The sequence below is a fragment of the Oncorhynchus clarkii genome, chromosome 26, assembly GCF_045791955.1.
Source record: "Oncorhynchus clarkii lewisi isolate Uvic-CL-2024 chromosome 26, UVic_Ocla_1.0, whole genome shotgun sequence".
Lineage (NCBI taxonomy): Eukaryota > Metazoa > Chordata > Actinopteri > Salmoniformes > Salmonidae > Oncorhynchus > Oncorhynchus clarkii.
In genome coordinates, this window is record NC_092172.1 from 40,885,013 (window position 1) to 40,898,128 (window position 13,116).

The window sequence follows — 13,116 nt, forward strand, 5'->3', positions numbered from 1 at the left end:
TAGATCTGGCTAACCCTGTATATAGCTTTCATTGTTGTCTGTGTTCAATGTTCAGTTTTTTTTGTATTAATAAAACAAATCATATACAGTACCAGTCAAAAGTTTGGACACACCTACTTATTCAAGGGGTTTTCTTTATTTTTTACTATTTTCTACATTGTAGAATAATAGTGAAGACATCAAAACTATGAAATAACACATATGGATTCATATAGTAACCAAAAAAGTGTTGATTTTAGATTCTTTAATGTAGCCACTCTTTGCCTTGATGACAACTTTGCACACTCTTGGCATTCTCTCAACCAGCTTTACCTGGAATGCTTTTCCAACAGTCTTGAAGGAGTTCCCACATATGCTGAGCACTTGTTGGCTGCTTTTCCTTCACTCTGCGGTCCAACTCATCCCAAACCATCTCAATTGGGTTGAGGTCGGGTGATTGTGGAGGCCAGGTCATCAGATGCAGCACTCCATCACTCTCCTTCGTGGTCAAATAGCCCTTACACAGCATGGAGGTATGTTGGGTCATTGTCCAGTTAAAAAACGAATGATAGTCCCACTAAGCGCAAACCAGATGGGATGGTGTATCGCTGCAGAGTGCTGTGGTAGCCATGCTGGTTAAGTGTGCCTTGAATTCTAAATAAATCACTGACAGTGTCACCGGCAAAGCACTCCCACACCATCACACCTTCTCCTCCGTGCTTCACGATGGAAACCACATATGCAGAGATCATACGTTCACCTACTCTGCATCTCACAAAGACATGGCGGTTGGAACCAAAAATCTTGGAAACAAAGTTCTAAAATATATTTAGATTTGTTTAACCATTTTATGGTTACTACATGATTCCATGTGTGTTATTTCATAGTTTTGATGTCTTCACTATTATTCTACAGTGTAGAAAATAGTAAAAATAATGAAAAACCCAAGAATGAGTAGGTGTGTCCAAACTTTGACTGGTACTGTGTTAATATATTATTATTATTACTGGACTCTGCAGTGGAGTCCAATTCTTCTGCTTGCACGTCCCTGACGGCCTGAAATGGTCCCTTCCCACAGACACTGTGGTGAAAAACAACAGCACCTCTTCAACCTAAGGAAGCTGATGAAATTCGGCTTGGCCCCCAAGACCCTCACAAACGTTTACAGATGCACCATTGAGAGCATCCTGTCAGGCTGTATCACCGCCTGGTACAGCAATTGCACTGTCCGCAAAACGCAAAAGTCTCCGGAGGGTTGTGCCGTCAGCCCAACGCATCATCAGGGGAACACTGCCTTCCCTCCAGGACATCTAGAGCACCCGGTGTCACAGGAATGCCAAGAAGGACCCCAGCCAACCGAGCCACGGCCTGTTCACCCCGCTACCATTTAGAAGGTTGGAGACAGTACAGTACAGTTGCAGCAAAGCTGGGACCGAGAGACTGATAAACACCTTCTATCTCCAGGCCATCAGACTGTTAAACAGTCTCTACTAGCCGGCCTCCACCCAGTACACTGCCCGGGACCTCAGACACTGTCACTAGCCGACTACCACCTGATACTCTACCCTGCACCTAAAGAGGCCGCTGCCCTATGTACGCAGAGTCATTGAACACTGGTCACTTCAATAATGTTTCCATACTGTTTACCTGCTTCATATGTATATACTGTATTCTAACACTCTTAGAAAAAAAGGGTTACAAAAGGGTTCTTTGCAGAGGGATAGGGTTCTACCAAGAACCGTTTTGATCAGAAGAACCCTTTTGGAAGAGAAGGGTGCTTTGTAAGGCAAAGGGTTTCCTCTCGAACCTTTTAACATCCTAAGAGCCGTTTTTAGAAGAACGGGTTCTTTGATGATTTTTTTGGAAGGCAAGAAGGATTCTTTTTTAAGGAAAAAAGGGTTCTACACAGAACCATAGTATTTCCCAGCATGCTCTGTTGCAGGAAGACATTCAGATTGGTTTGTTTTACTGTAATATCTGTGTTTTTGCATGTACATTGACTGGTTAATATATTTTATGCTACACAAAGATAAATAACGTACAGTTTTCTAAACTAATCCAATCTGTCGGATTTATGGCACCTTTTACTGAGATGGTTGTTCCAGTTGAGATGGTTGTTCCTACCCTGGCAGTCGTTCTGAATGCAGGTTGCGGGTGATTAACAATGTCATAACTCTGGTTGGATTCCAATAGGAAATGCACATCACTTTGCAAGCCAGCATAATGTGACTTGCAGGCCTGATGTGGCCTGTAAACCAGGAGTTTCCTAACACCACTGTGTTAAGGTATAACTAGGTCCTTTAAGAAAGGTCTTATGTTAAACAGTGCATTTGGAAAGTATTTAGACCCCTTGACTTTTTCCACATTTTGTTACATTACAGCCTTATTCTAAAATTGATTAAATAAACTATTTCCCTCACCAATCTACACACAAAATCCCAGAATGACAAAGAAAATCAGGTTTTTAGACATATTTGCTAATTGATCAAAAATAAAAACTGAAATAACTTATTTACATAAGTATTCAGACCCTTGGCTATGAGACTTGAAATTGAGCTCAGGTGCATCCTGTTTCCATTGATCATCCTTGAGATGTTTCTACAACTTTTATTTTTATTTATTTATAAATGTGCAAAAAATTGCTTTGTTATTACGGGGTATTGTGTGTAGATTGATGAGGTCGGAAAAAAAACAATTTAATACATTTTAGAATTTTAGAAATGTGGGGAAAAATCAAGAGGTCAGAATATTTTCCGAACGCACTGTATGTATTTCCATACCTTAAGGGAACATTTCGGCATTTCGTGTATGATCAGTGAGAAAGTCCATATTGCAAATGTACGGTCCCTTACTAGACGTCCGAAATCGTTTGTAAAATTCGCGGTCGGCGTCGGGCCGTGCGGTAGGGCCAGACCTACCGGGAAGTCATCAAATGAACTTTGTCGGACATTCGGTTTCCGTTTTATAAAATAAACAAGTTTTTGACCGTTTTTCCGCTATCCCGGAATTTCCCACAAGAGGGCATACGGAATCATATGGCAATTTGGCAAAACATCACGAATCACGACGGGGCCTTATCTCGAAAACGGAAAATATTTCGAAGCCGAAACTTGGTGAGCGTAGGTTTGGCATAATGGGCAGTTGGCCCCGAACAAGATGGCGTCTAGGCCTCGACGGTTTTTGAGTTATGGCCGTTTTTCTGGGATTAAAGGTCCTAAATGGAAATAGAGAAATTATTTTTCCACTTCAGGTCAAAGTCAAGGAGCCTCCGGTGTCAATAAAAAAAGAACCAGCCATTTATCTATCGTCATTTAAGAGAAACGGAACAATGACAACTTGGCAATGGTCACAAATAGGCGTTTTTTTTTTTCAACGGTTACAGATCCAGTTGCAGGGTGTTCATACGAATCTTTTTAAAGTGTGCTGCGGAGCTCTGCGAGATTTCTGTGATTTTCTATGATTTTCTGAAATAACACACACATACTAAACCCTCCGTAAATAACTCAGTTGTTAACGTAAAGACTTAAAACTCAGGATTCTGTAACAGCATACCCCAATGAGGATATGTGGTGATTTATAGCTTCCTGTGCCAACCGGAAGTGCCATAATTGGTGTCTCAGGGGCTGTTTCAAAAGGTTAAAAAAGTCTGATCTGTCCAAAACTTCATATATGTGATTAGGCAACCCCCATGAACTGTAAATCAGTCATTTTTCCCCAAAAAATTCAAAGGAAAAAAAAATCACACTAAAACACAACTTGAATGGAGGGACGTATTGGGGTGCGTAGAGACAGACAGTGGCTGCAATAGTTAGCTTTGTTCGAGCTAAAAAAGAACCGTCAGACCTAGAGTTCCGAAACTTTAGAAACCTGTTCTAGACCTCCGGTCGATGGTGCGTGGTGAGTTACGTGGCTCTAGACGGTTCTCGGACCGAGAAACAGCCTCGTACATTTGCAATACCTTCAATTCATTTTGACCATTACGAAAATGACGACGTTTAGAAAAGTCTCAGAGACGCAAGGCTAGGTGCATTGAAACCGGCTCGGCCCATAGAGACAGACCCCAACGTTTCTGTCCGATAGCTCGTTCAAGGACCCCGTAGCAAGGCATGGAAAAAAGTGGATTTTCAGCACCAATTAGGGTTTTTCTCGGACACCAAATGACCTATCGAGCCGAAACTCGGGATTCGGGGTCGCCTCACATAGGACTTCACATAATGTCCGAACTGGACCCGCAGCTAGAACGTAACTATGTGTTTTACCTTTTTATTATGTTTTAAACTAAAGGCGCTGTGAATTATGGGACTGCTCTGACATATGTGATAGTTGGCTTCTAAATGAGTAGTAAAAAGTGGGTTTGGTGTCATAATGACATCTAATTGACTGATGGACACTGACTTGCTAGTTGACTTTTGTGCATTTGCAATATGTTTAAACGGAGAGGGACCATCACCAAAATGGCATTCTGAAATCAACACAAAAAATGGCATCACCATAGTCTCCAGACTGTGCTGAGTTCAACGAGCTATCCCGCTTGACCGTAGCTCGCTCGGTCTAAGCGCAACGACCATTAGAAAAGTAGGCCCAAAATGAAGCCTGCCCCACAATGTCATTTGCTTTTGAGTGACAGTGAGAGAACCGTTAGGGTGAGAAGAAAAATTCCACCACATGAATGTTCCTAAGGTCCTCCCGATCTGTACAAGCCTAACCTTGACCGTGTGGCATTAACCCTTAAGAGTAAAACAGTGTTTTTTGATCTCACAGATTACAGTGTCATCTCTCCCCATAGGAATACATTGCCTGCACCCCTAATTTCAACCTGAAGTCTATATGGGTTATGAATGCCGTATGAACCTGTCTTCGGTACCAGTCCATCAGGCCACTATGAGGTCTACCTGTGTTGATTCTGAGCTTCCTGGACCAACCGGAAGTGGTTAAAATGCCCCTAAAAGTGTTTACCCATACCCTGCCTGCAGTTTGACAGACATAGTGCATTCAACCCTGTGTAAATCAGTCAGTTCTTAACGTAAGGACTTAAAACTCAGGATTCTGTAACAGCATACCCCAATGGGGATATGTGTTGATTTATAGCTTCCTGTGCCAACCGGAAGTGCCATAACTGGTGTCTCAGGGGCTGTTTCGAGGGGTTAAAAAAGTCTGATCTTTCCAAAACTTCATATGTGTGATTAGGCAACCCCCATGAACTGTAAATCAGTCATTTTTCCCAAAAAAAATCAAAGGAAAAAAAAATCACACTAAAACACACCTTGGATGGAGGGACGTATTGGGGTGCGTAAAGACAGACAGTGGCTGCAATAGTTAGCTTTGTTGGAGCTAAAAAAGAACCGTCAGACCTAGAGTTCCGAAACTTTAGAAACCTGTTCTAGACCTCCGGTTGATGGTGCGTGGTGAGTTACGTGGCTCTAGACGGTTCTCGGACCGAGAAACAGCCTCGTACATTTGCAATACCTTCAATTCATTTTGACCATTACGAAAATGACGACGTTTAGAAAAGTCTCAGAGACGCAAGGCTAGGTGCATTGAAACCGGCTCGGCCCATAGAGACGGACCCCGACGTGCCTGTCCGATAGCTCGTTCAAGGACCCCGTAGCAAGGCATGGAAAAAAGTGGATTTTCAGCACCAATTAGGGTTTTTCTCGGACACCAAATGACCTATCGAGCCGAAACTCGGGATTCGGGGTCGCCTCACATAGGCCTTCACATAATGTCCGAACTGGACCCGCAGCTAGAACGTAACTATGTGTTTTACCTTTTTATTATGTTTTAAACCGAAGGCGCTGTGAATTATGGGACTGCTCTGACATATGTGATAGTTGGCTACTAAATGAGTAGGAAAAAGTGGGTTTGGTGTCAATTGATATCCATTTGGTGTCATAATGACATCTAATTGACTGATGGACACTGACTTGCTAGTTGACTTTTGTACATTTGCAATATGTTTAAACGGAGAGGGACCATCACCAAAATGGCATTCTGAAATCAACACAAAAAATGGCATCACCATAGTCTCCAGACTGTGCCGAGTTCAAGGAGACGCCCCGCTTGACCGTAGCTCGTTCTGAGTGCAGCAAACTTGAAAAAAAGAAGGCCCAAAATGAAGCCTGCACCACAATGTCATTTGATTTTGGGTGGCAGTGAGAGAACCGTTAGGGTGAGAAGCACAATTCCACCACATGAATGTTCCTAAGGTCCTCCCGATCTGAACAAGCCTAACCTTGACCGTGTGGCCTTAACCCTTCACAGTAAAACAGGGTTTTTTGATCTCACAGATTACAGTGACATCTCTCCCCATAGGAATACATTGCCTGCACCACAAAATTCAACCTGAAGCCTATATGGGTTATGAATGCCGTATGAACCTGTCTTCGGTACCAGTCCATCAGGCCACTATGAGATCTACCTGTGTCGAATCTAAGCTTCCTGGAGCAACCGGAAGTGGTTAAAATGCCCCTAAAAGTGTTTACCCATACACTGCCTGCAGTTTGATAGACATAGTGCATTCAACCCTGTGTAGATCAGTCAATTCTTAACGTAAAGACTTAAAACTCGGGATTCTGTAAGTGGCTATGTAAATCAAGACATGTGTTTACTTATAGCTTCCTGTGCCAACCGGAAGTGCCTTTAATTGGGTCACACTCTCTGTTTCGAAGGGTTAAAAAAGTCACATCTCTCCAAAACTTCATATGTGTGACTAGGTAACCCTTCTGAACTGTAAATCAGTCATTAATCCCAACAGATGTCAAAGAAAAGCTCCCTCACACACACACAGGAAGGATGGAGTGATAAAGTGCGGTGCTTAAAGACACAGAGAGCAGGAAATGGCATTACCATAATCCCTAGGCCGTACCGAGTTCAGCGAGATATCCCGCTTGACCGTAGCTCGCTCGGTCTAGGCGCAGCGAGCATTAGAATAGTAGGCCCAAAATGAAGCCTGCACCACAATGTCATTTGCTTTTGGGTGACAGTGAGAGAACCGTTAGAGTGAGAAGAAAAATTGCACCACATGAATGTTCCTAAGGTCCTCCCGATCTGAACAAGCCTAACCTTGACCGTGTGGCATTAACCCTTAACAGTAAAACAGTGTTTTTTGATCTCACAGATTACAGTGTCATCTCTCCCCATAGGAATACATTGCCTGCACCCCTAATTTCAACCTGAGGCCTATGTGGGTTATGAATGCCGTATGAACCTGTCTTCGGTACCAGTCCATCAGGCCACTATGAGGTCTACCTGTGTTGATTCTAAGCTTCCTGGACCAACCGGAAGTGGTTAAAATGCCCCTAAAAGTGTTTACCCATACACTGCATGCAGTTTGATAGACATAGTGCATTCAACCCTGTGTAGATCAGTCAATTCTTAACGTAAGGACTTAAAACTCAGGATTCTGTAACAGCATACCCCAATGAGGATATGTGTTGATTTATAACTTCCTGTGCCAACCGGAAGTGCCATAATTGGTGTCTTAGGGGCTGTTTCGAAGGGTTAAAAAAGTCAGATCTTTCCAAAACTTCATATGTGTGATTAGGCAACCCCCATGAACTGTAAATCAGTCATTTTTCCCAAAAAAATTCAAAGGAAAAAAAAATCACACTAAAACACAACTTGGAAGGAGGGACGTATTGGGGTGCGTAGAGACAGACAGTGGCTCCAATAGTTAGCTTTGTTGGAGCTAAAAAAGAACCGTCGGACCTAGAGTTCCGAAACTTTAGAAACCTGTTCTAGACCTCCCGTAGATGGTGCGTGGTGAGTTACGTGGCTCTAGAAGGTTCTCGGACCGAGAAACAGCCTCGTACATTTGAAATAACTTCAATTCATTTTTGCATCACGAAAATGACGACATTTAGAAATGTCCCAGAGTCGCAAGACTAGGTGCATTGCAAACGTCTCGGCCCATATAGACAGACCCCAACGTTTCTGTCCAATAGCTCATTCAAGGACCCCGTAGCAAGTCATGGAAAATAGTGGATTTTCAGCACCAATTAGGGTTTTTCTCGGACACCAAATGACCTATCGAGCCGAAACTTGGGATTCGGGGTCGCCTCAGCTAGGCCAACACATAACATAAGAAATGGACCCGCAGCTAGAACGTAACTACGTGTTTTATGGTTTTTTTATGGTTTGAACCGAAGGGGTTGTGAATTTTGGGCCAGCTCTGAAGTATGTAATAGTTGGCTACTAAACGAGTTGGAAAAAGTGGGTTTGGTGTCAGTTTGTATCAGTTTGGTGGTCAGAATGATATCTAATTGACTGATGGACTCTTGTCCACTTGACTCTTGTACATTTGCAATATGATCCTATAGTGAAAAAACATCACCAAAAGCGACATTCTGAAATCAACCCAAACGAGCGATTGAGATGACCCAGAATCACTGCAAAGCCATCCCGAGTTCATCGGGCCAGTCAATTTCACATTCCTGCAAGATTTTTATAGCATGACAAATTCGTGATGGTACCTGCCCTTTAAAACATATTGCAAATGCACAGTGACTTTGAAAAAGTAAGAAACAAAAAAAAATACATCTAAAAAATTTTGAGCATGACAAATTCGTGATGGTACCTGCCCATTGAAACATATTGCAAATGCACAGTGACTTTGAAAAAGTAAGGAAACATAAACAAAAAAAATCCACAATTTTTATTTTTGGGTGACCAGTTGCACGTGCATTTGCAATATGATTCTATAGTGAAAAAACATATTGCAAATGCACAGTGACTTTGAAAAAGTAAGGAAACATAAACAAAAAAAAGCTAAATTTTTTTGGGGGGGATGACCAGTTGCATGTGCATTTGCAATATGATTCTATAGTGAAAAAACATATTGCAAATGCACAGTGACTTTGAAAAAGTAAGGAAAAATAAACAAAAAAAATCTAAATTTTTTTTGGGGGGATGACCAGTTGCACGTGCATTTGCAATATGATTCTATAGTGAAAAAACATATTGCAAATGCACAGTGACTTTGAAAAAGTAAGGAAACATAAACAAAAAAAATCTAAAATTTTTTTGGGGGGATGACCAGTTGCATGTGCATTTGCAATATGATTCTATAGTGAAAAAACATATTGCAAATGCACAGTGACTTTGAAAAAGTAAGGAAACATAAAAAAAATCTAAATTTTTTTGGGGGGGATGACCAGTTGCATGTGCATTTGCAATATGATTCTATAGTGAAAAAACATATTGCAAATGCACAGTGACTTTGAAAAAGTAAGGAAAAATAAACAAAAAAAATCTAAAATTTTTTTTGGGGGATGACCAGTTGCACGTGCATTTGCAATATGATTCTATAGTGAAAAAACATATTGCAAATGCACAGTGACTTTGAAAAAGTAAGGAAACATAAACAAAAAAAATCTAAAATTTTTTTGGGGGGATGACCAGTTGCATGTGCATTTGCAATATGATTCTATAGTGAAAAAACATATTGCAAATGCACAGTGACTTTGAAAAAGTAAGGAAACATAAACAAAAAAAATCTAAATTTTTTTTGGGGGGATGACCAGTTGCATGTGCATTTGCAATATGATTCTATAGTGAAAAAACATATTGCAAATGCACAGTGACTTTGAAAAAGTAAGGAAAAATAAACAAAAAAAATCTAAAATTTTTTTGGGGGGATGACCAGTTGCACGTGCATTTGCAATATGATTCTATAGTGAAAAAACATATTGCAAATGCACAGTGACTTTGAAAAAGTAAGGAAACATAAACAAAAAAAATCTAAAATTTTTTTGGGGGGATGACCAGTTGCATGTGCATTTGCAATATGATTCTATAGTGAAAAAACATATTGCAAATGCACAGTGACTTTGAAAAAGTAAGGAAAAATAAACAAAAAAAATCTAAAATTTTTTTGGGGGGATGACCAGTTGCACGTGCATTTGCAATATGATTCTATAGTGAAAAAACATATTGCAAATGCACAGTGACTTTGAAAAAGTAAGGAAACATAAACAAAAAAAATCTAAAATTTTTTTTGGGGGATGACCAGTTGCATGTGCATTTGCAATATGATTCTATAGTGAAAAAACATATTGCAAATGCACAGTGACTTTGAAAAAGTAAGGAAACATAAACAAAAAAAATCAAAAGAAATTTTTGGGGGGTGACCAGTTGTACGTGCATTTGCAATATGATTCTATAGTGAAAAAACATATTGCAAATGCACAGTGACTTTGAAAAAGTAAGGAAACATAAACAAAAAAAATCTTAAATTTTTTTGGGGGGATGACCAGTTGCATGTGCATTTGCAATATGATTCTATAGTGAAAAAACATATTGCAAATGCACAGTGACTTTGAAAAAGTAAGGAAACATAAAAAAAATCTAATTTTTTTTTGGGGGGATGACCAGTTGCATGTGCATTTGCAATATGATTCTATAGTGAAAAAACATATTGCAAATGCACAGTGACTTTGAAAAAGTAAGGAAAAATAAACAAAAAAAATCTAAATTTTTTTGGGGGGGATGACCAGTTGCACGTGCATTTGCAATATGATTCTATAGTGAAAAAACATATTGCAAATGCACAGTGACTTTGAAAAAGTAAGGAAACATAAACAAAAAAAATCTATTTTTTTTGGGGGGGGATGACCAGTTGCATGTGCATTTGCAATATGATTCTATAGTGAAAAAACATATTGCAAATGCACAGTGACTTTGAAAAAGTAAGGAAACATAAACAAAAAAAATCCAAAATTTTTATTTTTGGGTGACCAGTTGCACGTGCATTTGCAATATGATTCTATAGTGAAAAAACATATTGCAAATGCACAGTGACTTTGAAAAAGTAAGGAAACATAAACAAAAAAAATCTAAATTTTTTTGGGGGGGATGACCAGTTGCATGTGCATTTGCAATATGATTCTATAGTGAAAAAAACATATTGCAAATGCACAGTGACTTTGAAAAAGTAAGGAAACATAAACAAAAAAAATCAAAACATTTTTTTTTTGGGTGAGCAGTTGCACGTGCATTTGCAATATGATTCTATAGTGAAAAAACATCACCAAAAGCGACATTCTGAAATCAACCCAAACGAGCGATTGAGATGACCCAGAATCACTGCAAAGCCATCCCGAGTTCATCGGGCCAGTCAATTTCACATTCCTGCAGGATTTTTATAGCATGACAAATTCGTGATGGTACCTGCCCATTAAAACATATTGCAAATGCACAGTGACTTTGAAAAAGTAAGGAAACATAGAATCAAATTTTTTTTTTTGGGGTTACCAGTTGCACATTTCAGATCACCAGTTGCACATTTCAGATCACCAGTTGCACATTTCAGATCACCAGTTGCACGGAGGAAAATCGTTACTTTTGACTTTGACTTTTGACTTCCTATGAAATCATATTCCAAATGGAGAAAACATATGCCTTATGCACTAGTAAAAAAAAAAAAAAAATGATAATAAAGTATGACTAAAGTATGTTGATAAAGTTCTTATACATGTGTAATTGACATAAAAATTGAAAGAATTTTGAAAAACGGTCCAGAAAGCACTTTTTTAAGGATGTGTGAAGTTTTTTACCAAATTTTGACATTTTTGACTTTTGACTTTTGACTTCCTATGAAATCATATTGCAAATGGACAAAACATATGCCTTATGCGCATGTAATTAAAAAAAAAATAATTTGATATCAAAATTGGACAAAAGTATATTCATACAGTTCTTACACATGTGTAATTGACAAAAAAAGCGAAAGAAATTCGAAAAAAGGCCCAGAAAGCACTTTTTTAAGGGGTAAAAAGTTTTTGAAAAAAATATCATTTTTTCAAAATTTTTCTTTTGGATGTTGACTTGGGTTGCATTTCCAATATGAAAAACCCAGGTGGAGCGCACTCGCCCCCTGTTGGATTTTTGAGGTGTTACAATTGGCAATTGCCATATGGCATTTGCCATATACTTTGCACGAATCAACGCCGCTTTGGGTGGTATTGGACATCGTGTACATGGTTTGTCCAATGCCAATATTTTGACATTCATTTTTGTACAAATCAGGGGGGTATTCCCTTACATAAATAATACCATTGTAAAGGCTAATAAGGCTGGTTTAACCCTTCATAGATGGTTCTAGGATGAACCTTCAGAAGATCAAATGGCTTTTGGCATAACCCTTCATAGACGGTTCTAGGTAGAACCATATACAAGGGGTTCTTTGAAGTACCCCACATAGAGGGTTCCCAAATGAAGCCTTTGCAAAGGGTTCTACCCAGCAACAGAAAGTGTTCCACTATGGGAACAAACCAAAAAAAAAACGGTATGGTCTTACTTAGCACCTTTTCATCTAAGAGTGAAGTCATGGCTCATCCTATATAACTGCTGCTATATACACCTTCTCTATTCACACACTGTCCATACTGTCTATTTCAAACCCTTCACATACATGTACAGTACTGTGCAAAAGTTTTAGGCAGGTGTGAAAAAATGCTGTACTCGTTATTCTTCTTTACACTGAAGACAGTTCTTAATGACTTTCACTGTATGTTTGGGGTTGTTGTCATGCTGCAGAATACTTTTGGGGCCATTCAGATGCCTCCCTGATGGTATTGTATGATGGATAAGTATCTGCCGATACTTCTCAGCATTGAGGAGACCATTTCCCTGCTGCCATTTCCCTGCTGCCATTTCCCTGCTGCCCTTTCCCTGCTGCCATTTCCCTGCTGCCCTTTCCCTGCTGCCACCCTGCTGCCATTTCCCTGCTGCCATTTCCCTGCTGCCATTTCCCTGCTGCCATTTCCCTGCTGCCCTTTCCCTGCTGCCATTTCCCTGCTGCCATTTCCCTGCTGCCATTTCCCTGCTGCCATTTCCCTGCTGCCATTTCCCGGCCCCCCAGTTCTTTAACGTTGCCCATCTCTTTGTGCTTCTTCACAGGAGCTTTACAGCACATCTGGAAACCCCTGTCTGCCTTAATGTCTGCCTGGGAGAGACCTTACTGATGCAGTACCTTGTGTCTTGTTGCTGTGCTCAGTCTTGACATGTCTGCCTGGGAGAGACCTTGCTGATACAGTACCTTGTATCTTGTTGCTGTGCTCAGTCTTGACATGTCTGCCTGGGAGAGACCTTGCTGATGCAGTATAAACTACCTTGTGTCTTGTTGCTGTGCTCAGTCTT